This window comes from Canis aureus, unplaced genomic scaffold (assembly GCF_053574225.1).
Source record: "Canis aureus isolate CA01 unplaced genomic scaffold, VMU_Caureus_v.1.0 ptg000431l_RagTag, whole genome shotgun sequence".
Classification (NCBI taxonomy): domain Eukaryota; kingdom Metazoa; phylum Chordata; class Mammalia; order Carnivora; family Canidae; genus Canis; species Canis aureus.
In genome coordinates this window covers 1-23,967 of record NW_027554615.1, presented here as the reverse complement: position 1 = coordinate 23,967, position 23,967 = coordinate 1, and the positions used below count along the sequence as shown (strand labels likewise).

At 39.2% G+C, this 23,967-nt stretch overlaps 1 pseudogene; it reads left to right on the top strand.

Moving 5' to 3' along the window:
• The first annotated feature begins 10,149 nt into the window (after window positions 1-10,149).
• LOC144310120 (18S ribosomal RNA) lies at window positions 10,150-11,104 on the top strand (annotated as a pseudogene).
• Window positions 11,105-23,967: the final 12,863 nt, after the last annotated feature.

Below are 23,967 nucleotides of genomic sequence, written 5' to 3'. Positions count from 1 at the left end.
ATACCACCTGAAATACCGTCTCCTCTATAGGATCGTTTATCTCGCTTACAGCGGTGATGCTTATAATTTTTATAATCTGAGAGGCCTTTGCATCCAAACGAGAAGTTGCTATAGTAGAACTTACTACAACTAATATTGAATGACTACATGGATGTCCCCCTCCATATCACACGTTCGAAGAACCTACATATGTAATCCAAAAATAAGAAAGGAAGGAATCGAACCCCCTAAAATTGGTTTCAAGCCAATGTCATAACCACTATGTCTTTCTCAATCAGGAGGTATTAGTAAAATATTACATAACTTTGTCAAGGTTAAATTATAGGTGAAACCCCTATATACCTCTATGGCGTACCCATTTCAACTCGGATTACAGGACGCAACCTCCCCTATTATAGAGGAGCTACTTCATTTTCATGACCATACACTAATAATTGTATTCTTAATCAGTTCTTTAGTTCTCTACATCATTTCCCTAATATTGACTACAAAATTAACTCATACAAGCACAATAGACGCACAGGAAGTAGAAACAGTATGAACTATCCTACCCGCCATTATCCTAATCCTAATCGCTCTACCTTCCCTCCGAATCCTTTATATAATAGACGAAATCAATAACCCCTCTTTAACCGTGAAAACAATAGGCCACCAATGATACTGAAGCTATGAATATACTGATTATGAAGACTTAAACTTTGACTCCTACATAATCCCAACACAAGAATTAAAGCCAGGAGAACTCCGACTATTAGAAGTAGACAACCGAGTTGTCCTCCCAATAGAAATAACCATCCGAATACTTATTTCTTCAGAAGACGTTTTGCATTCATGAGCTGTTCCATCACTAGGTCTAAAAACTGACGCTATTCCAGGACGACTAAACCAAACCACCCTTATAGCCATACGACCGGGACTGTATTATGGCCAGTGCTCTGAAATCTGCGGATCTAACCATAGCTTTATACCCATTGTTCTTGAAATAGTCCCCCTATCTTATTTTGAAACCTGATCTGCCTTAATAGTATAACCTAGACTAGACTTACTCATTAAGAAGCTATAAAGCATTAACCTTTTAAGTTAAAGACTGGGAGTTTTAACCTCCCCTTAATGAAATGCCACAGCTAGACACATCCACCTGATTTATTATAATCTTTTCAATATTTCTCACCCTCTTCATTCTATTCCAACTAAAAATTTCAAATCACCACTACCCGGAAAACCCAATAACCAAGTCTACTAAAATCACTAGTCAACATAATCCTTGAGAAAACAAATGAACGAAAATTTATTCGCCTCTTTCGCTGCCCCCTCAATAATAGGTCTCCCTATTGTAGTACTGATCGTCATATTCCCTTCCATTTTATTCCCAGCACCCAATCGCCTAATCAATAATCGGTTAATCTCCATTCAGCAATGATTAATTCAATTAACATCAAAACAAATACTAGCAATTCATAATCAAAAGGGACGAACCTGAGCTCTCATACTTATATCACTAATTCTATTCATTGGTTCAACTAACCTACTTGGACTACTACCCCACTCATTTACGCCCACGACACAACTCTCTATAAACCTCGGAATAGCAATCCCCCTATGAGCAGGGACAGTAATTACCGGTTTCCGCTATAAGACCAAAGCATCCTTGGCACACTTTCTACCCCAAGGCACCCCTCTTCCCCTAATTCCAATACTAGTAATCATCGAAACTATTAGTCTATTCATTCAACCCATAGCTCTAGCCGTTCGATTAACCGCCAATATTACTGCAGGACACCTCCTAATCCATTTGATTGGAGGGGCTACCTTAGCTCTTATTAATATTAGCGCGACCACAGCTTTCATCACTTTTATTATTTTAATTCTATTTACGATTCTAGAGTTTGCTGTTGCCTTAATTCAAGCCTATGTCTTTACCTTACTAGTAAGTCTATACTTACATGACAACACCTAATGACCCACCAAACTCACGCTTACCATATAGTTAACCCAAGCCCATGACCGCTAACAGGAGCCCTTTCTGCCCTTCTTATAACATCGGGTCTTATCATATGATTTCACTATAACTCAATATCCCTACTTACATTAGGATTCACAACCAACCTGCTAACCATATACCAGTGATGACGAGATGTGATCCGAGAAGGCACATTCCAAGGACATCACACCCCTATTGTACAAAAAGGACTACGGTACGGAATAGTTCTTTTTATTGTATCAGAAGTATTTTTCTTTGCAGGCTTCTTTTGAGCCTTTTACCATTCCAGCCTAGCCCCTACTCCTGAACTTGGAGGTTGCTGACCTCCCACCGGCATTATTCCTCTTAACCCACTAGAAGTTCCTCTACTCAACACCTCAGTCCTCCTAGCCTCCGGAGTATCTATTACTTGAGCCCATCATAGTTTAATAGAAGGCAATCGTAAACACATACTTCAAGGCCTATTTATTACAATCTCCTTAGGCGTATATTTTACACTATTACAGGCCTCCGAATACTACGAGACATCTTTTACAATCTCCGACGGAGTGTACGGATCTACCTTTTTTATAGCTACTGGGTTTCACGGACTACATGTAATTATTGGCTCCACATTCCTTATCGTGTGCTTTCTCCGACAACTATACTACCACTTCACATCAAACCACCACTTCGGATTTGAAGCCGCTGCATGATATTGACACTTTGTTGATGTAGTCTGACTATTCTTATATGTATCTATTTATTGATGAGGATCCTATTTCTTTAGTATAACTAGTACAATTGACTTCCAATCAGTTAGCTCCAGATCAACCTGGAAAGAAGTAATAAACGTAATACTAACCTTGATAACTAATGTAACCCTAGCGTCCTTACTTGTACTAATCGCATTCTGACTTCCCCAACTAAATATTTATACAGACAAGACAAGCCCCTACGAATGTGGTTTTGACCCCATGGGATCTGCTCGCCTACCTTTCTCTATAAAATTCTTCCTAGTTGCCATCACATTCCTGCTTTTCGACCTAGAAATCGCACTCCTACTCCCACTTCCCTGAGCGTCACAAACCAACAAGTTGACAACAATACTTATCATAGCACTCCTACTAATCTCCCTCCTAGCTGCAAGCCTAGCGTACGAATGAACCGAAAAGGGGCTAGAATGAACCGAATATGATAATTAGTTTAAGCCAAAACAAATGATTTCGACTCATTAGATTATGATTTATCTCATAATTATCATATGTCCATAGTATATATTAATATCTTTCTGGCATTCATTCTTTCTCTAATAGGTATACTTGTTTATCGATCACACCTAATATCATCGCTACTATGCTTAGAGGGCATAATATTATCACTATTTGTAATAATATCTGTAACTATTCTCAACAACCACCTTACATTAGCCAGCATGATACCAATCGTACTACTAGTATTTGCTGCCTGCGAAGCAGCATTAGGACTATCTCTACTAGTTATAGTATCTAACACCTACGGGACTGATTACGTACAAAACCTAAACCTCTTACAATGCTAAAAATTATCATCCCCACTATCATACTGATCCCCCTTACATGAGTATCAAAGCCTAACATAATCTGAATTAACACGACAACATATGGTTTGCTAATCAGCTTAATCAGCTTATTCTACCTGAATCAACCAAATGATAATACATTGAACCCCTCCTTAATATTTTTCTCTGACTCCCTATCAGCACCGCTACTAGCACTTACAACATGACTTCTACCCCTTATACTTATAGCAAGCCAACACCATTTATCAAAAGAACCCTTAACTCGAAAAAAACTATATATTTCAATACTGATTCTTCTCCAGTTGTTCCTAATTATAACTTTCACCGCCTCTGAACTTATCTTCTTTTACATCCTATTTGAGGCAACACTAATCCCAACCCTGATCATTATTACCCGATGGGGGAATCAAACTGAACGACTAAACGCAGGGCTCTACTTCTTATTTTATACTTTAATAGGATCTCTCCCACTCCTAGTAGCTCTCCTTTACATCCACAATTTCATGGGCTCCCTAAATTTTCTCATAATTCAATACTGAATTCAACCTCTGCCAAACTCCTGATCTAATGTTTTCTTATGATTGGCATGCATGATAGCATTCATAGTAAAGATACCTCTATACGGCCTCCACTTGTGACTACCAAAAGCACACGTAGAGGCCCCTATTGCCGGCTCCATGGTACTTGCCGCCGTACTCCTGAAATTAGGAGGCTATGGCATGATACGAATTACAACCCTACTAAACCCCCTGACCAACTTCATAGCGTATCCTTTCATAATATTATCTCTATGAGGCATAATCATAACAAGCTCTATCTGTCTCCGTCAAACAGATCTAAAATCCCTAATTGCATACTCCTCAGTTAGTCATATGGCACTCGTTATTGTAGCGGTTCTTATTCAAACACCATGAAGTTATATAGGTGCAACAGCCCTAATAATTGCCCATGGTTTAACATCCTCGATGCTATTCTGCTTAGCCAACTCCAATTACGAACGAATCCATAGCCGTACTATGATTCTCGCACGAGGACTTCAAACCCTCCTTCCCCTGATAGCAGCCTGATGGTTATTAGCAAGCCTCACAAATCTGGCTCTTCCTCCAACAATTAATCTTATCGGAGAACTATTTGTAGTGATATCCTCATTCTCATGATCCAACATTACTATTATTCTAATAGGAATTAACATCACCATCACTGCCCTATACTCACTTTATATACTAATCACCACACAGCGTGGTAAATATTCCCACCATATCAAAAATATCAAACCGTCATTCACACGAGAAAATGCCCTAATAACCTTGCATCTACTGCCTCTACTCCTCCTATCCCTTAACCCTAAAATTATTCTCGGTCCCATCTACTGTAAGCATAGTTTAACAAAAACATTAGATTGTGAATCTAATAATAAAAGCTCAAACCTTTTTGCTTACCGAAAAAGTACTGCAAGAACTGCTAACTCATGCTCCCATGTATAAGAACATGGCTTTTTCAACTTTTATAGGATAGAAGTAATCCATTGGTCTTAGGAACCAAAAAATTGGTGCAACTCCAAATAAAAGTAATAAATATATTTACTTCATGCATAATCACAGCTCTAGTCATTCTTACTTTGCCCATCATTATAACCTCTACTAAACTCTACAAAAATAAGCTATACCCATACTATGTAAAAACCGCTACTTCTTACGCATTCATAATTAGCATAATTCCCACAATAATATTCATCTACTCAGGACAGGAAACAATTGTTTCAAACTGACATTGAATAACAATCCAGACCATAAAACTATCCATGAGTTTTAAATTAGACTACTTCTCAATAATCTTTGTGCCCGTAGCCCTTTTTGTCACGTGGTCTATTATAGAGTTTTCTATATGATATATACACTCCGATCCTTATATTAACCGATTTTTCAAGTATCTTCTCTTATTTCTTATTACTATAATAGTCTTAGTCACCGCAAACAACATATTCCAACTATTCATTGGCTGAGAAGGAGTTGGCATTATATCATTTTTACTTATTGGATGATGATACGGCCGAACCGATGCAAATACAGCTGCCCTACAAGCTATCCTCTATAACCGTATTGGAGATGTAGGCTTCATTATAACCATAGCATGGTTTCTATTGAACTTAAACACATGAGACCTTCAACAAATCTTTATTACAACAAACGATAATTTTAATTTGCCGCTACTTGGCTTACTATTAGCAGCTACCGGTAAATCTGCTCAATTCGGCTTACATCCCTGACTCCCCTCAGCCATAGAAGGCCCCACTCCTGTATCAGCCCTACTTCACTCAAGCACAATAGTTGTAGCAGGAGTATTTCTTCTTATCCGCTTTCATCCACTAATAGAGCATAATCAAACTATTCAAACCCTCACTTTATGCTTAGGGGCTATTACTACACTATTTACTGCAATCTGCGCTCTTACACAGAACGATATCAAAAAAATTGTAGCGTTCTCTACCTCAAGCCAACTAGGCCTAATAATAGTAACAATTGGCATTAACCAGCCTTACCTAGCCTTCTTACACATCTGCACTCACGCATTTTTTAAAGCTATGTTATTCATATGTTCAGGGTCAATTATCCACAGCCTAAACGATGAACAAGACATTCGAAAGATAGGTGGCCTATTTAAAGTCCTTCCCTTCACCACAACTTCCCTGATTGTCGGAAGCCTCGCATTAACAGGCATACCTTTCCTTACAGGATTCTACTCCAAAGACCTGATCATCGAGTCCGCTAACACGTCGAATACCAACGCCTGAGCCCTCTTAATTACACTCGTTGCCACATCCCTAACCGCTGCCTACAGCACCCGAATTATATTCTTCGCTCTACTAGGCCAGCCCCGCTTCTCCCCTATAATCCTTATCAACGAGAATAATCCTCTCCTAATTAACTCTATTAAACGACTCCTTATCGGAAGTGTATTTGCAGGATACATTATCTCCCACAGCATCACACCCACCACCATCCCACAGATAACTATGCCTCATTATCTAAAAATGATAGCCCTTGCAGTAACTATCTTGGGTTTCATCCTGGCACTAGAACTAAACCTTACCATACAAGGACTCAAATTTAACTATCCATCTAATTACTTTAAATTTTCCACCCTCCTTGGCTATTATCCAACCATTATGCACCGCCTCACACCTAAAACAAGTTTAACCATCAGCCAGAAATCAGCATCTATACTTCTGGACTCCATCTGACTAGAAAACATCCTACCCAAATCAATCTCGTATTTCCAAATAAAATCTTCTACCCTTATTTCAAATCAAAAGGGTCTCATCAAGCTCTATTTCCTATCGTTCATACTAACTATAATTCTCAGCCTACTAATCCTTAATTACCACGGGTAACTTCCATGATAACCAACACACCAGTTAACAGCGACCAACCTGTAACAATCACCAACCAGGTTCCATAACTATATAAAGCCGCAATACCCATAGCCTCTTCACTAAAAAACCCAGAGTCCCCCGTATCATAAATTACCCAATCCCCTATTCCATTAAACTTTAATACTACCTCCACCTCATCATCCTTCAAAATATAGCAAGCAGTCAACAACTCAGACAATAGACCAGTAATAAAAGCCGCTAGAACAGCCTTATTTGAAACTCACACCTCAGGGTATTGCTCAGTAGCCATAGCAGTTGTATAACCAAATACTACTAATATACCCCCCAAATAAATTAAAAACACTATCAGCCCTAAAAAAGAACCCCCAAAATTCAGAACAATCGCACAACCAATCCCACCGCTAATAATTAGCACAAGCCCACCATAAATAGGAGATGGTTTAGTGGCAAAACCCACAAAACTCATCACAAAAACGATACTTAAAATAAATACAATGTATGTTATCATTATTCCTACATGGAATTTAACCATGACTAATGACATGAAAAATCATCGTTGTATTTCAACTATAAGAACATTAATGACCAACATTCGAAAAACCCACCCACTAGCCAAAATTGTCAACAATTCATTCATTGACCTCCCAGCGCCATCTAACATCTCTGCTTGATGGAATTTCGGGTCCTTATTAGGAGTATGCTTGATTCTACAGATTCTAACAGGTTTATTTCTAGCTATACACTACACATCGGACACGGCCACAGCTTTTTCATCGGTCACCCACATCTGTCGAGACGTTAACTACGGCTGAATTATCCGCTATATACATGCAAATGGCGCTTCCATATTCTTCATCTGCCTATTCATACATGTGGGACGAGGCCTATACTATGGATCCTATGTATTCATAGAAACATGAAACATTGGAATTGTACTACTATTCGCAACCATAGCCACAGCATTCATAGGCTATGTACTGCCGTGAGGACAAATATCATTTTGAGGGGCAACTGTAATCACTAACCTTCTCTCCGCCATCCCCTATATCGGAACCAACTTAGTAGAGTGAATCTGAGGTGGCTTCTCAGTAGACAAAGCAACCTTAACACGATTCTTTGCATTTCATTTTATCTTTCCATTCATCATCGCAGCTCTAGCAATAGTACACCTCCTATTTCTACACGAAACCGGATCCAACAACCCCTCAGGAATCACATCAGACTCAGACAAAATTCCGTTTCACCCCTACTACACAATTAAAGATATCCTAGGAATCCTACTCCTGCTCCTAGTCTTAATATCACTAGTTTTATTTTCACCAGACCTATTAGGAGATCCAGACAACTACACCCCTGCAAACCCCCTAAACACCCCTCCACATATCAAACCTGAATGATACTTCCTATTCGCCTATGCCATCCTACGATCTATCCCTAATAAATTAGGAGGTGTACTCGCCCTAGTATTCTCCATCCTAATTTTAGCATTCATTCCATTCCTCCACACATCTAAGCAACGCAGTATAATATTCCGACCCCTCAGCCAATGCCTATTCTGACTTTTAGTCGCCGATCTTCTCACTTTAACTTGGATTGGAGGACAGCCAGTTGAACACCCTTTCATCATTATCGGACAGGTCGCCTCAATTCTATATTTCACCATCCTATTGATTCTAATGCCAACAATTAGCGTTATCGAAAATAATCTTCTAAAATGAAGAGTCTTTGTAGTATAATCATTACCTTGGTCTTGTAAACCAAAAATGGAGAGTAGTCGCCCTCCCTAAGACTCAAGGAAGAAGCTCTTGCTCCACCATCAGCACCCAAAGCTGAAATTCTTCTTAAACTATTCCCTGACACCCCCTACATTCATATATTGGACCACCTCTACTGTGCTATGTCAGTATCTCCAAAAAATCCTTCTTTCCCTCCCCTATGTACGTCGTGCATTAATGGCTTGCCCCATGCATATAAGCATGTACATGATATTATATCTTTACATAGGACATGTCTAGTCCAATTCCACAACCCATTGATCCTCAACAGTAACTAGATGCATATCACTTAGTCCAATAAGGGCTTAATCACCATGCCTCGAGAAACCATCAATCCTTGCCTGTAATGTCACTCTTCTCGCTCCGGGCCCATGCTAATGTGGGGGTTACTATCATGAAACTATACCTGGCATCTGGTTCTTACCTCAGGGCCATGACTCTATTTATTCCAATCCTACTAATTCTCGCAAATGGGACATCTCGATGGACTAGTGACTAATCAGCCCATGATCACACATAACTGTGGTGTCATGCATTTGGTATCTTTTATTTTTAGGGGGGGAATCTGCTATCACTCATCTATGACCGCAACGGCACTAACTCTAACTTATCTTCTGCTCTCAGGGAATATGCCCGTCGCGGCCCTAATGCAGTCAAATAACTTGTAGCTGGACTTATTCATTATCATTTATCAACTCACGCATAAAATCAAGGTGCTATTCAGTCAATGGTTTCAGGACATATAATTCTAGGACACACGTGTGTACACTACGTACACGTGTGTACACGTACGTACACGTGTGTACACGTACGTACACGTGTGTACACGTACGTACACGTGTGTACACGTACGTACACGTGTGTACACGTACGTACACGTGTGTACACGTACGTACACGTGTGTACACGTACGTACACGTGTGTACACGTACGTACACGTGTGTACACGTACGTACACGTGTGTACACGTACGTACACGTGTGTACACGTACGTACACGTGTGTACACGTACGTACACGTACGTACACGTACGTACACGTGTGTACACGTACGTACACGTGTGTACACGTACGTACACGTGTGTACACGTACGTACACGCGCAAGACATTAAGTTAACTTATACAAACCCCCCTTACCCCCCATAAACTCATGTCATCTATTATACACTTATTTATGTCCTGCCAAACCCCAAAAACAGGACTAAGTGCATACAATACTCACAAGCTTTATTTAAATTGTATACAAATGTATTGCTACTCTAGTTAACTTAACACAACAGTCTTACACGCATTCGATCTCGTGGTCTATCTATAGATAGCATCCCCTTTTTTTTTCCTCTCATATTTACTATGTATTTTATTTATTATACACACTACAATTTCAGTATAAGTTAATGTAGCTTAATTAATAAAGCAAGGCACTGAAAATGCCAAGATGAGTCGCACGACTCCATAAACACAAAGGTTTGGTCCTAGCCTTCCTATTAGTTCTTAGTAGACTTACACATGCAAGTCTCCACGCCCCAGTGAGAATGCCCTTAAAATCAGCAGTGATCTAAAGGAGCAGGTATCAAGCACACTCTTAAGTAGCTCATAACACCTTGCTAAGCCACACCCCCACGGGATACAGCAGTGATAAAAATTAAGCCATAAACGAAAGTTTGACTAAGCCATACTAAAAAGGGTTGGTAAATTTCGTGCCAGCCACCGCGGTCATACGATTAACCCAAACTAATAGGCCCACGGCGTAAAGCGTGTTTAAGATACCTTTGCACTAAAGTTAAAACTTAACTAAGCCGTAAAAAGCTACAGTTACCATAAAATAGACCACGAAAGTGACTTTATAATAATCTGACTACACGATAGCTAAGACCCAAACTGGGATTAGATACCCCACTATGCTTAGCCCTAAACATAGATAATTTTACAACAAAATAATTCGCCAGAGGACTACTAGCAATAGCTTAAAACTCAAAGGACTTGGCGGTGCTTTATATCCCTCTAGAGGAGCCTGTTCTATAATCGATAAACCCCGATAAACCTCACCACCCTTTGCTAATTCAGTCTATATACCGCCATCTTCAGCAAACCCTCAAAAGGTAGAATAGTAAGCACAATCATTTTACATAAAAAAGTTAGGTCAAGGTGTAACTTATGGGGTGGGAAGAAATGGGCTACATTTTCTACCCAAGAACATTCCACGAACGTTTTTATGAAATTAAAAACTGAAGGAGGATTTAGTAGTAAATTAAGAATAGAGAGCTTAATTGAATAGGGCCATGAAGCACGCACACACCGCCCGTCACCCTCCTCAAGTAATAAGACACAACCATAACCATATTAACTTAACTAAGACACAAGAGGAGACAAGTCGTAACAAGGTAAGCATACCGGAAGGTGTGCTTGGATTAATCAAAGTGTAGCTTAACTAAAGCGTCTGGCCTACACCCAGAAGATTTCATTACTTATGACCACTTTGAACAAAAGCTAGCCCAACTAACCCCAAACTTAAGTATCACAGACATATAAAGTAAAACATTTAGTTAAATAATAAAAGTATAGGAGATAGAAATTTTAATTGGAGCGATAGAGATAGTACCGTAAGGGAATGATGAAAGACATCTTAACAGTATTAAACAGCAAAGATTACCCCTTTTACCTTTTGCATAATGAACTAGCCAGAAACGACTTAACAAAGAGAACTTAAGCTAAGCTCCCCGAAACCAGACGAGCTACCCATAAACAATCTAAAAGGATCAACTCATCTATGTAGCAAAATAGTGAGAAGATTTGTGGGTAGAGGTGAAAAGCCTAACGAGCCTGGTGATAGCTGGTTGCCCACAAACAGAATTTTAGTTCAACTTTAAATTTACCTAAAAAAAACAAAATTTTAATGTAAATTTAAAATATAGTCTAAGAAGGTACAGCTTCTTAGAATCAGGATACAACCTTTATTAGAGAGTATATACTAACATCACCATAGTTGGCTTAAAAGCAGCCACCAATTGAGAAAGCGTTCCAGCTCAACAAACAATATAACTTAATCCCAATCATATTACATCAACTCCTAATTATACCTCCTGGGCCATTCTATTTAAATATAGAAGCAACAATGCTAGTATGAGTAACAAGAACTATTTTCTCCCCGCATAAGCTTATATCAGAAACGGATAGACCACTGATAGTTAACAATCTGATAATATCAACCCAAAAATGAAATACTTATCTACCCTATTGTTAACCCAACACAGGCATGCATTTAAGGAAAGATTAAAAGGAGTAAAAGGAACTCGGCAAACACAAACCCCGCCTGTTTACCAAAAACATCACCTCCAGCATTTCTAGTATTGGAGGCACTGCCTGCCCAGTGACACTTGTTTAACGGCCGCGGTATCCTGACCGTGCAAAGGTAGCATAATCATTTGTTCTCTAAATAAGGACTTGTATGAATGGCCACACGAGGGTTTAACTGTCTCTTATTCCCAATCAGTGAAATTGACCTTCCCGTGAAGAGGCGGGAATGCCACAATAAGACGAGAAGACCCTATGGAGCTTTAATTAACTAACCCAAACTTATGGATACTAAATACCTACAAGGCATAACATTACACCATTATTGTGGGTTAGCAATTTAGGTTGGGGTGACCTCGGAATATAAAAAAACTCCCGAGTGATTAAAATTTAGACCCACAAGTCAAAATATAACATCACTTATTGATCCAATAATTTTTGATCAACGGAACAAGTTACCCTAGGGATAACAGCGCAATCCTATTCAAGAGTCCATATCGACAATAGGGTTTACGACCTCGATGTTGGATCAGGACATCCTAATGGTGCAGCAGCTATTAAGGGTTCGTTTGTTCAACGATTAAAGTCCTACGTGATCTGAGTTCAGACCGGAGTAATCCAGGTCGGTTTCTATCTATTATATAACCTCCCCCAGTACGAAAGGACAAGGGATGTAAGGCCTACCTCACAAAGGCGCCTTAAAACTAATAGATGAAGTCAACTCAATCTAACCAGTTTATCTCCTCATAAGCCCGAGAAAAGGGGCTTTGTTAGGGTGGCAGAGCCCGGTAACTGCGTAAAACTTAAACCTTTATTATCAGAGGTTCAATTCCTCTCCCTAACAAAATGTTCTTTATCAACATTATCTCTCTTATCATCCCAATCCTTCTTGCCGTAGCCTTCCTCACCCTCGTTGAACGAAAAGTCTTAGGCTACATACAACTTCGAAAAGGGCCTAATATCGTAGGCCCCTACGGCCTCCTTCAACCAATCGCAGATGCAGTAAAACTCTTCACAAAAGAACCTCTACGACCACTTACATCCTCCATATCAATATTCATTCTAGCCCCCATTCTAGCTCTATCACTAGCCCTAACTATATGAATCCCTCTCCCAATGCCCTACCCACTCATTAATATAAACTTAGGAGTCCTATTCATACTAGCAATATCAAGTCTCGCCGTATACTCCATCCTTTGGTCAGGATGAGCCTCAAACTCCAAATACGCTCTAATCGGAGCCCTCCGAGCAGTAGCTCAAACAATCTCATATGAAGTAACACTAGCAATCATTCTCCTATCAGTCCTCCTAATAAACGGGTCATTTACACTATCCACACTAATTATCACCCAAGAACATATATGACTAATCTTTCCGGCCTGGCCCCTAGCCATGATATGATTCATTTCTACTCTAGCAGAAACTAACCGAGCCCCCTTCGACTTAACTGAAGGAGAATCCGAACTAGTTTCTGGATTTAACGTAGAGTATGCAGCGGGTCCTTTTGCCCTATTCTTTCTAGCAGAGTACGCAAATATCATTATAATAAATATCCTCACAACAATTCTATTCTTCGGTGCATTCCACAACCCATTTATACCAGAACTCTACTCTATTAACTTCACTATAAAAACCCTCTTACTAACTATCTGCTTCCTATGAATTCGAGCATCATACCCTCGATTCCGCTATGATCAATTAATACACTTATTGTGAAAAAATTTTCTACCCCTAACTTTAGCCCTATGCATATGACATGTTGCCTTACCCATTATTACCGCGAGTATCCCACCCCAAACATAAGAAATATGTCTGATAAAAGAGTTACTTTGATAGAGTAAATAATAGAGGTTTAAATCCTCTTATTTCTAGAATAATAGGCTTCGAACCTAATCTTAAGAATTCAAAGATCTTCGTGCTACCAAACTTACACTATATTCTACAGTAAGGTCAGCTAAATTAAGCTATCGGGCCCATACCCCGAAAATGTTGGTTTATACCCTTCCCGTACTAATAAAACCCCCTATTCTCACTATTATTATAGCAACTATCATGGCAGGGACCATAATCGTCATACTAAGCTCGCACTGATTACTGATCTGAATTGGATTCGAAATAAACATGCTAGCCATCATCCCTATCCTCATAAAAAAGTATAATCCACGAGCCATAGAAGCCTCTACAAAATATTTTCTTACACAAGCTACTGCCTCAATATTACTAATAATAGGAGTCACCATTAACCTTCTTTACTCCGGCCAATGAGTAATCTCAAAAATCTCAAACCCCATCGCATCCATCATAATAACCACCGCCCTAACAATAAAACTAGGCCTATCTCCATTCCACTTCTGAGTTCCCGAAGTAGCACAAGGAGTAACACTTATATCAGGAATAATCCTACTAACATGACAAAAAATCGCACCTATATCCATCCTATATCAAATCTCCCCATCAATTAACACCAACCTTCTTATACTAATAGCCCTCGCATCCGTTCTAGTAGGAGGCTGAGGCGGACTAAATCAAACTCAACTACGAAAAATCATAGCATACTCCTCCATTGGCCCACATAGGCTGAATAGCCGCTATCATTATTTACAACCCTACAATAATAATCCTAAACTTAACTTTATATATTCTAATAACACTATCTACCTTCATACTATTCATATTAAACTCATCCACCACAACCTTATCCTTATCCCACATATGAAATAAATTTCCCCTAATCACCTCCATAATCTTAATCTTAATATTATCCCTAGGAGGACTACCCCCATTATCTGGCTTCATCCCTAAATGAATAATTATTCAAGAATTAACAAAAAATAACATAATTATTATTCCAACACTAATAGCCATCACCGCTCTACTTAACTTATATTTCTACCTGCGACTCACATATAGCACCGCACTTACCATATTCCCGTCCACAAATAACATAAAAATAAAATGACAATTCGAGTACACAAAAAAGGCAACCCTACTACCCCCCTTAATCATTATCTCAACTATACTACTCCCGCTAACACCTATATTATCAGTCTTGGACTAGGAGTTTAGGTTAGACCAGACCAAGAGCCTTCAAAGCTCTAAGCAAGTGCTATACACTTAACCCCTGACCAAATCACCTCTAAGGGCTGCAAGAATCTATCTTACATCAATTGAATGCAAATCAAACACTTTAATTAAGCTAAGCCCTCCCTAGATTGGTGAGCTTCTACCTCACGAAATTTTAGTTAACAGCTAAATACCCTAGTAACTGGCTTCAATCTACCTTCTCCCGCCGCGTAGAAAAAAAGGCGGGAGAAGCCCCGGCGGCGTCTAGGCTGCTTCTTTGAATTTGCAATTCAATATGAAAATTCACCACAGAGCTTGGCAAAAAGAGGACTTAAACCTCTATTTTTAGATTTACAGTCTAATGCTTTTATCAGCCATTTTACCTATGTTCATTAACCGATGACTGTTCTCTACTAATCACAAAGATATTGGTACTTTATACTTACTATTTGGAGCATGAGCCGGCATAGTAGGCACTGCCTTGAGCTCCTCATCCGAGCCGAACTAGGTCAGCCCGGTACTTTACTAGGCGACGATCAAATTTATAACGTCGTCGTAACCGCCCATGCTTTCGTAATAATCTTCTTCATAGTCATGCCCATTATAATTGGGGGCTTTGGAAACTGACTAGTGCCATTAAATAATTGGTGCTCCGGACATGGCATTCCCCCGAATAAATAACATGAGCTTCTGACTTCTTCCTCCATCTTTTCTTCTACTATTAGCATCTTCTATGGTAGAAGCAGGTGCAGGAACGGGGTGGACCGTTTACCCCCCACTGGCTGGCAATCTGGCCCATGCAGGAGCATCCGTTGATCTTACAATTTTCTCCTTACATTTAGCCGGAGTCTCTTCTATTTTAGGGGCAATTAATTTCATTACTACTATTATCAACATAAAACCCCCTGCAATATCCCAGTATCAAACCCCCCTATTTGTATGATCAGTACTAATTACAGCAGTTCTACTCCTACTATCCCTGCCTGTACTGGCTGCTGGAATTACAATACTTTTAACAGACCGTAATCTTAATACGACATTTTTCGATCCCGCTGGAGGAGGAGACCCTATCCTATATCAACACTTATTCTGATTCTTCGGACATCCTGAAGTTTACATTCTTATCCTGCCAGGGTTCGGAATAATTTCTCACATTGTCACTTACTACTCAGGGAAAAAAGAGCCTTTCGGCTATATAGGAATAGTATGGGCAATAATATCTATTGGGTTTTTAGGCTTTATCGTATGAGCTCACCATATGTTTACTGTAGGAATAGACGTAGACACACGAGCATACTTCACATCCGCCACTATAATTATCGCTATTCCAACAGGAGTAAAAGTATTTAGTTGACTGGCAACACTTCACGGAGGCAATATTAAATGATCTCCAGCTATGCTATGAGCTTTAGGGTTTATTTTCTTATTCACAGTAGGCGGGCTAACAGGCATTGTCCTAGCTAATTCGTCCTTAGACATCGTTCTTCATGATACGTATTATGTTGTAGCTCATTTTCACTATGTGCTCTCAATGGGAGCAGTTTTTGCCATTATGGGAGGATTTGCCCACTGATTCCCCTTATTCTCAGGTTATACTCTTAACGATACTTGAGCAAAGATTCACTTTACAATTATATTTGTGGGAGTAAATATAACTTTCTTCCCTCAGCATTTCCTAGGTTTATCCGGAATACCTCGTCGGTACTCTGACTATCCAGATGCATATACCACCTGAAATACCGTCTCCTCTATAGGATCGTTTATCTCGCTTACAGCGGTGATGCTTATAATTTTTATAATCTGAGAGGCCTTTGCATCCAAACGAGAAGTTGCTATAGTAGAACTTACTACAACTAATATTGAATGACTACATGGATGTCCCCCTCCATATCACACGTTCGAAGAACCTACATATGTAATCCAAAAATAAGAAAGGAAGGAATCGAACCCCCTAAAATTGGTTTCAAGCCAATGTCATAACCACTATGTCTTTCTCAATCAGGAGGTATTAGTAAAATATTACATAACTTTGTCAAGGTTAAATTATAGGTGAAACCCCTATATACCTCTATGGCGTACCCATTTCAACTCGGATTACAGGACGCAACCTCCCCTATTATAGAGGAGCTACTTCATTTTCATGACCATACACTAATAATTGTATTCTTAATCAGTTCTTTAGTTCTCTACATCATTTCCCTAATATTGACTACAAAATTAACTCATACAAGCACAATAGACGCACAGGAAGTAGAAACAGTATGAACTATCCTACCCGCCATTATCCTAATCCTAATCGCTCTACCTTCCCTCCGAATCCTTTATATAATAGACGAAATCAATAACCCCTCTTTAACCGTGAAAACAATAGGCCACCAATGATACTGAAGCTATGAATATACTGATTATGAAGACTTAAACTTTGACTCCTACATAATCCCAACACAAGAATTAAAGCCAGGAGAACTCCGACTATTAGAAGTAGACAACCGAGTTGTCCTCCCAATAGAAATAACCATCCGAATACTTATTTCTTCAGAAGACGTTTTGCATTCATGAGCTGTTCCATCACTAGGTCTAAAAACTGACGCTATTCCAGGACGACTAAACCAAACCACCCTTATAGCCATACGACCGGGACTGTATCTGCGGATCTAACCATAGCTTTATACCCATTGTTCTTGAAATAGTCCCCCTATCTTATTTTGAAACCTGATCTGCCTTAATAGTATAACCTAGACTAGACTTACTCATTAAGAAGCTATAAAGCATTAACCTTTTAAGTTAAAGACTGGGAGTTTTAACCTCCCCTTAATGAAATGCCACAGCTAGACACATCCACCTGATTTATTATAATCTTTTCAATATTTCTCACCCTCTTCATTCTATTCCAACTAAAAATTTCAAATCACCACTACCCGGAAAACCCAATAACCAAGTCTACTAAAATCACTAGTCAACATAATCCTTGAGAAAACAAATGAACGAAAATTTATTCGCCTCTTTCGCTGCCCCCTCAATAATAGGTCTCCCTATTGTAGTACTGATCGTCATATTCCCTTCCATTTTATTCCCAGCACCCAATCGCCTAATCAATAATCGGTTAATCTCCATTCAGCAATGATTAATTCAATTAACATCAAAACAAATACTAGCAATTCATAATCAAAAGGGACGAACCTGAGCTCTCATACTTATATCACTAATTCTATTCATTGGTTCAACTAACCTACTTGGACTACTACCCCACTCATTTACGCCCACGACACAACTCTCTATAAACCTCGGAATAGCAATCCCCCTATGAGCAGGGACAGTAATTACCGGTTTCCGCTATAAGACCAAAGCATCCTTGGCACACTTTCTACCCCAAGGCACCCCTCTTCCCCTAATTCCAATACTAGTAATCATCGAAACTATTAGTCTATTCATTCAACCCATAGCTCTAGCCGTTCGATTAACCGCCAATATTACTGCAGGACACCTCCTAATCCATTTGATTGGAGGGGCTACCTTAGCTCTTATTAATATTAGCGCGACCACAGCTTTCATCACTTTTATTATTTTAATTCTATTTACGATTCTAGAGTTTGCTGTTGCCTTAATTCAAGCCTATGTCTTTACCTTACTAGTAAGTCTATACTTACATGACAACACCTAATGACCCACCAAACTCACGCTTACCATATAGTTAACCCAAGCCCATGACCGCTAACAGGAGCCCTTTCTGCCCTTCTTATAACATCGGGTCTTATCATATGATTTCACTATAACTCAATATCCCTACTTACATTAGGATTCACAACCAACCTGCTAACCATATACCAGTGATGACGAGATGTGATCCGAGAAGGCACATTCCAAGGACATCACACCCCTATTGTACAAAAAGGACTACGGTACGGAATAGTTCTTTTTATTGTATCAGAAGTATTTTTCTTTGCAGGCTTCTTTTGAGCCTTTTACCATTCCAGCCTAGCCCCTACTCCTGAACTTGGAGGTTGCTGACCTCCCACCGGCATTATTCCTCTTAACCCACTAGAAGTTCCTCTACTCAACACCTCAGTCCTCCTAGCCTCCGGAGTATCTATTACTTGAGCCCATCATAGTTTAATAGAAGGCAATCGTAAACACATACTTCAAGGCCTATTTATTACAATCTCCTTAGGCGTATATTTTACACTATTACAGGCCTCCGAATACTACGAGACATCTTTTACAATCTCCGACGGAGTGTACGGATCTACCTTTTTTATAGCTACTGGGTTTCACGGACTACATGTAATTATTGGCTCCACATTCCTTATCGTGTGCTTTCTCCGACAACTATACTACCACTTCACATCAAACCACCACTTCGGATTTGAAGCCGCTGCATGATATTGACACTTTGTTGATGTAGTCTGACTATTCTTATATGTATCTATTTATTGATGAGGATCCTATTTCTTTAGTATAACTAGTACAATTGACTTCCAATCAGTTAGCTCCAGATCAACCTGGAAAGAAGTAATAAACGTAATACTAACCTTGATAACTAATGTAACCCTAGCGTCCTTACTTGTACTAATCGCATTCTGACTTCCCCAACTAAATATTTATACAGACAAGACAAGCCCCTACGAATGTGGTTTTGACCCCATGGGATCTGCTCGCCTACCTTTCTCTATAAAATTCTTCCTAGTTGCCATCACATTCCTGCTTTTCGACCTAGAAATCGCACTCCTACTCCCACTTCCCTGAGCGTCACAAACCAACAAGTTGACAACAATACTTATCATAGCACTCCTACTAATCTCCCTCCTAGCTGCAAGCCTAGCGTACGAATGAACCGAAAAGGGGCTAGAATGAACCGAATATGATAATTAGTTTAAGCCAAAACAAATGATTTCGACTCATTAGATTATGATTTATCTCATAATTATCATATGTCCATAGTATATATTAATATCTTTCTGGCATTCATTCTTTCTCTAATAGGTATACTTGTTTATCGATCACACCTAATATCATCGCTACTATGCTTAGAGGGCATAATATTATCACTATTTGTAATAATATCTGTAACTATTCTCAACAACCACCTTACATTAGCCAGCATGATACCAATCGTACTACTAGTATTTGCTGCCTGCGAAGCAGCATTAGGACTATCTCTACTAGTTATAGTATCTAACACCTACGGGACTGATTACGTACAAAACCTAAACCTCTTACAATGCTAAAAATTATCATCCCCACTATCATACTGATCCCCCTTACATGAGTATCAAAGCCTAACATAATCTGAATTAACACGACAACATATGGTTTGCTAATCAGCTTAATCAGCTTATTCTACCTGAATCAACCAAATGATAATACATTGAACCCCTCCTTAATATTTTTCTCTGACTCCCTATCAGCACCGCTACTAGCACTTACAACATGACTTCTACCCCTTATACTTATAGCAAGCCAACACCATTTATCAAAAGAACCCTTAACTCGAAAAAAACTATATATTTCAATACTGATTCTTCTCCAGTTGTTCCTAATTATAACTTTCACCGCCTCTGAACTTATCTTCTTTTACATCCTATTTGAGGCAACACTAATCCCAACCCTGATCATTATTACCCGATGGGGGAATCAAACTGAACGACTAAACGCAGGGCTCTACTTCTTATTTTATACTTTAATAGGATCTCTCCCACTCCTAGTAGCTCTCCTTTACATCCACAATTTCATGGGCTCCCTAAATTTTCTCATAATTCAATACTGAATTCAACCTCTGCCAAACTCCTGATCTAATGTTTTCTTATGATTGGCATGCATGATAGCATTCATAGTAAAGATACCTCTATACGGCCTCCACTTGTGACTACCAAAAGCACACGTAGAGGCCCCTATTGCCGGCTCCATGGTACTTGCCGCCGTACTCCTGAAATTAGGAGGCTATGGCATGATACGAATTACAACCCTACTAAACCCCCTGACCAACTTCATAGCGTATCCTTTCATAATATTATCTCTATGAGGCATAATCATAACAAGCTCTATCTGTCTCCGTCAAACAGATCTAAAATCCCTAATTGCATACTCCTCAGTTAGTCATATGGCACTCGTTATTGTAGCGGTTCTTATTCAAACACCATGAAGTTATATAGGTGCAACAGCCCTAATAATTGCCCATGGTTTAACATCCTCGATGCTATTCTGCTTAGCCAACTCCAATTACGAACGAATCCATAGCCGTACTATGATTCTCGCACGAGGACTTCAAACCCTCCTTCCCCTGATAGCAGCCTGATGGTTATTAGCAAGCCTCACAAATCTGGCTCTTCCTCCAACAATTAATCTTATCGGAGAACTATTTGTAGTGATATCCTCATTCTCATGATCCAACATTACTATTATTCTAATAGGAATTAACATCACCATCACTGCCCTATACTCACTTTATATACTAATCACCACACAGCGTGGTAAATATTCCCACCATATCAAAAATATCAAACCGTCATTCACACGAGAAAATGCCCTAATAACCTTGCATCTACTGCCTCTACTCCTCCTATCCCTTAACCCTAAAATTATTCTCGGTCCCATCTACTGTAAGCATAGTTTAACAAAAACATTAGATTGTGAATCTAATAATAAAAGCTCAAACCTTTTTGCTTACCGAAAAAGTACTGCAAGAACTGCTAACTCATGCTCCCATGTATAAGAACATGGCTTTTTCAACTTTTATAGGATAGAAGTAATCCATTGGTCTTAGGAACCAAAAAATTGGTGCAACTCCAAATAAAAGTAATAAATATATTTACTTCATGCATAATCACAGCTCTAGTCATTCTTACTTTGCCCATCATTATAACCTCTACTAAACTCTACAAAAATAAGCTATACCCATACTATGTAAAAACCGCTACTTCTTACGCATTCATAATTAGCATAATTCCCACAATAATATTCATCTACTCAGGACAGGAAACAATTGTTTCAAACTGACATTGAATAACAATCCAGACCATAAAACTATCCATGAGTTTTAAATTAGACTACTTCTCAATAATCTTTGTGCCCGTAGCCCTTTTTGTCACGTGGTCTATTATAGAGTTTTCTATATGATATATACACTCCGATCCTTATATTAACCGATTTTTCAAGTATCTTCTCTTATTTCTTATTACTATAATAGTCTTAGTCACCGCAAACAACATATTCCAACTATTCATTGGCTGAGAAGGAGTTGGCATTATATCATTTTTACTTATTGGATGATGATACGGCCGAACCGATGCAAATACAGCTGCCCTACAAGCTATCCTCTATAACCGTATTGGAGATGTAGGCTTCATTATAACCATAGCATGGTTTCTATTGAACTTAAACACATGAGACCTTCAACAAATCTTTATTACAACAAACGATAATTTTAATTTGCCGCTACTTGGCTTACTATTAGCAGCTACCGGTAAATCTGCTCAATTCGGCTTACATCCCTGACTCCCCTCAGCCATAGAAGGCCCCACTCCTGTATCAGCCCTACTTCACTCAAGCACAATAGTTGTAGCAGGAGTATTTCTTCTTATCCGCTTTCATCCACTAATAGAGCATAATCAAACTATTCAAACCCCTCACTTTATGCTTAGGGGCTATTACTACACTATTTACTGCAATCTGCGCTCTTACACAGAACGATATCAAAAAAATTGTAGCGTTCTCTACCTCAAGCCAACTAGGCCTAATAATAGTAACAATTGGCATTAACCAGCCTTACCTAGCCTTCTTACACATCTGCACTCACGCATTTTTTAAAGCTATGTTATTCATATGTTCAGGGTCAATTATCCACAGCCTAAACGATGAACAAGACATTCGAAAGATAGGTGGCCTATTTAAAGTCCTTCCCTTCACCACAACTTCCCTGATTGTCGGAAGCCTCGCATTAACAGGCATACCTTTCCTTACAGGATTCTACTCCAAAGACCTGATCATCGAGTCCGCTAACACGTCGAATACCAACGCCTGAGCCCTCTTAATTACACTCGTTGCCACATCCCTAACCGCTGCCTACAGCACCCGAATTATATTCTTCGCTCTACTAGGCCAGCCCCGCTTCTCCCCTATAATCCTTATCAACGAGAATAATCCTCTCCTAATTAACTCTATTAAACGACTCCTTATCGGAAGTGTATTTGCAGGATACATTATCTCCCACAGCATCACACCCACCACCATCCCACAGATAACTATGCCTCATTATCTAAAAATGATAGCCCTTGCAGTAACTATCTTGGGTTTCATCCTGGCACTAGAACTAAACCTTACCATACAAGGACTCAAATTTAACTATCCATCTAATTACTTTAAATTTTCCACCCTCCTTGGCTATTATCCAACCATTATGCACCGCCTCACACCTAAAACAAGTTTAACCATCAGCCAGAAATCAGCATCTATACTTCTGGACTCCATCTGACTAGAAAACATCCTACCCAAATCAATCTCGTATTTCCAAATAAAATCTTCTACCCTTATTTCAAATCAAAAGGGTCTCATCAAGCTCTATTTCCTATCGTTCATACTAACTATAATTCTCAGCCTACTAATCCTTAATTACCACGGGTAACTTCCATGATAACCAACACACCAGTTAACAGCGACCAACCTGTAACAATCACCAACCAGGTTCCATAACTATATAAAGCCGCAATACCCATAGCCTCTTCACTAAAAAACCCAGAGTCCCCCGTATCATAAATTACCCAATCCCCTATTCCATTAAACTTTAATACTACCTCCACCTCATCATCCTTCAAAATATAGCAAGCAGTCAACAACTCAGACAATAGACCAGTAATAAAAGCCGCTAGAACAGCCTTATTTGAAACTCACACCTCAGGGTATTGCTCAGTAGCCATAGCAGTTGTATAAC